Source organism: Odontesthes bonariensis, chromosome 6, assembly GCF_027942865.1.
Source record: "Odontesthes bonariensis isolate fOdoBon6 chromosome 6, fOdoBon6.hap1, whole genome shotgun sequence".
In the NCBI taxonomy this organism is placed as follows: domain Eukaryota; kingdom Metazoa; phylum Chordata; class Actinopteri; order Atheriniformes; family Atherinopsidae; genus Odontesthes; species Odontesthes bonariensis.
In genome coordinates this window covers 12,218,321-12,221,828 of record NC_134511.1, presented here as the reverse complement: position 1 = coordinate 12,221,828, position 3,508 = coordinate 12,218,321, and positions in this window count along the sequence as shown.

Below are 3,508 nucleotides of genomic sequence, written 5' to 3'. Positions count from 1 at the left end.
TCCGGGAGGGGCTCGGAGTAGAACCGCTGCTCCTCCGCATCGAGAGGAGTCAGATGAGGTAGCTCGGGCATCTGGTTAGGATGCCTCCTGGACGCCTCCCCGGTGAGGTGTTCCGGGCCCGTCCCACTGGGAGGAGACCCCGGGGAAGACCCAGGACACGTTGGAGAGACTATGTTTCTCGGCTGGCCTGGGAACGCCTCGGGGTCCCCCCAGAAGAGCTGGAGGAAGTGGCCGGGGACAGGGACGTCTGGGTCTCTTTGCTTAAGCTGCTGCCCCCGCGACCCGATCCCCGGACCAGCGGAAGATAATGGATGGATGGATGGATCAAGACATTTTTTAAATGAAATCCTTTAAGCTTTGGCGTGAAGTGAGACAGCGCCTGGGTTCAACAAAGACGCTAGTCATAAAGCCCCTTGCAGAGTGATCCAATAGTGCTCTTTCTGCGCTGTGGTTGAGTAATAAAGTTACCCTGAGTCACTGATCCCACTGGGATCTGGGATAAATCTGCCTTCTCTTCTGAACAAAAAAAGGCTCCTGACTTCAGCACTCCTTCATCATTCAGATGATGCATTCTTTTCCCATTGTGATTCCTGAGCTATTGTGGAACTTCATTTTTTGAGCTCTAGTCACCAATAGTGTTTTATTGTTTCTCTCAGATTAATATCATACCAGCTGTTTTCTTTTGATGCTCACCCTTGGGCATTCAGCATCTGATACAATTTGAGACAAATGAAATGAAATGTTTTCCTGCTTTCTTTTTGTCACGATCTACATCTTGTGTTTTTGTCCCATCTGTGTTTTGTGTTTTAGTCTTGCCATTTAAACACACTTTCAGCTCACTTTCGTCAGCTCCACTCACGTCACCTGTGTTTCTTCCCTCAGCTGCCTTCACTCACTAATCACCCTCCTCTGTATAGTCTCCCGGTTTGTTCATGCTCATTGTCAGATCCTCACTGTCACTTATGTTGAAATCAGGTTTGTCCTTGTCATCTATGCCGTTGCGATTGTTTCTTGTCAGGGTTGTTGTTAGGATTCAAGTCAAGTTGTTTTTTTGTCCGTCGTGGTTAGGTTTTTCTTCATTCATAAGGTTTTGTTTTGTCAGTTTAAGTTTTTTGTTATTCTGGCTCGGCTGCATTTTGTGTTATAGTTTCTTTGGAATAAATCCAGTTTCATTTATAAATCTGCATTCGGGGTCCTTTAAGATTAAGATCAGATATATTGTCATGCATACATGCATACACACAAAATTTGTCCTGTGCTTTTAACCCATCCAGGTTGGCACCTGTTGACACACAACAGCACATGCACAAGGTCACACACTCATGGAGAGAGATGCCATACACTGGAGCGGTGGGCAGCCGCTTCATCTCCACGTCGACACACTCCATGACACTTTTTCTCTGGGAATAATGAATTAGTAACTCACTTTGGCAAAGGCTTGTGCTGCCATTTGTTGACTTAGAACAATAAAGCAGAAAATATGTGTAAGGACACACAGAGTAATCTTTATCATTGATCCTGATGGTCTACATTAATGCATGGAAATGCACGGTCTACACCATGACAGGTTCGTTCAATGCTACAATGTTTTGCAACAGCATTTTTTTCCCTTCTCTATATATCCAAAATATGTCTCAAGTTGCTATTTCAATGCACATGCAATGCACATTTCTCTGCACTTTTCAGAAGTGCTTAGGTCTTGTTATTTTGGCCATTTTAGGTGTCAGAATGATACAATATCAATTATCACACCAATGTTTAGTTCCAGGGGGATGTTATAGTCGCTGTCTCACACAAATGATTATTTATTGTAAATAAGTTCAAAAGAATTGACTCTTTAAAGATATCACTGCCACATGTTTCAAAAATGTAAAAGTACATTACAACACAAATAAGGGAAAGGTGATGAATCTAATGGTGATGAGACAATGTTGTCATAAGAAATGACCAATATCAGTTATTAAAATCTCAAAATGCTACATTTATAAGTTTTGTTTCTGTTTTGATTTCTTGTTGTTTGTTGGTGATTTGGTACACAAGCATTACCCCCAACATTTGCAACACAGTTTTTGTGGATACGGTTTACATGCACAAACTTTCACATTCTTTATGTGTGAATATTTTGGGCAAGTCACCAATTAAATCAGGGTTCAGATTTTACTGTTCGCACTGTTTTTAATGTGGATAGGATTGCTCACAGATCCTTCTGCTCCACAGTCCAACTGCTTCAGCCTCATTTCGTTGGGAATGTGTTGCCATGGTCTTGGCCTCCTCCTCCTCCTTTTCCTTTGTTTTGACTTTATACCCTTTTACCACATAGCCTGTGCATTTCCTTGTTGTTCTTCTGCCGTTAGAAACTGAAACACGGGGTTACACTGTATCTGTATATGCCTGCCAAGGTAAAGATCATTGGATGCATGTCTGAGCTATTTTGGATAACTTGCTGATGATCAGCTGAACAACCTTTTCGTTCATCTGAATTTATCGGTGATGTCCGAGAATCAGCCAGAGGACAATTAATCAATTTAAATACACATTTACAAAAATAATTCAACCGAAATATACAGAAAATATCCTTGATAGTATATAGTACAGAGGTTTTGTGGGGTAAGACTATTATTTGAGTGTATAATGTAAATTATTATCAGCTTGGTACAAGAAGCTGATAATTCAGGAAAGCAACAATGGCCCTTTATCATGTCCTATTTGCATCTTAAAAGTGATGAGACTGCTTTTAAGATACAATAAACTGGATGATATAGATGATAAGTGATTTTAAGAATTTCAAAGCTGTTACGCGAAAGATTACAAAATAAATGAGAAACAAGTTTATACAGATCACCATCAGAACAAAGTAAAACTTTGGATCAAGACTTTCAAACAGTTAACATCAAAGGACAATACGAATTTTAACAAGTGTACATGCAGTTTGTTGACTTACAAAATCTCTCAGGATTTTAGCTGCCTTGCATCACAGGCCATTACAGACTGCTACTGAAATAATCCAGTCTGTACTTTGTAATGCATAATTTCAAGTTTCAAGTTCACAAAGGTCTTATTTTGGAGTCTTTTAGTTCATAAAAGTGATTTTCTAGGTAAGTCAGACCATTACGGTGGCTTAACATACAAACCTGAAGTTCTCAGTGCATTACTGCAACCATTATCCAGCAGCCTGCTTCAGACTGCCAGAGAATAGCAGCCTGAACAATGCCAGCGAACATAATAGATATCAGAGGTTATTTCGTTTGGATATATGTGACAGGTCAGGTGGGGGCCAAAAGCTTTGCTTAAAGTGTTTAGAAATAGGAAAAAGCAATCCATAGATCCAGTGAACCTTGAAAAATCCATCACTTTCCGTGGATTTCAATCGAAAATGTCAAGACGTCAATCAGTACCGTGAAACCGATCCTCAGCATCTCATAGAATCATCTCCAGAGACAGCTAACAAAGACACAATTGTTAAATGGTTTTTATTAATGTGAAATACCATTCCACAGACAGAGGTGAC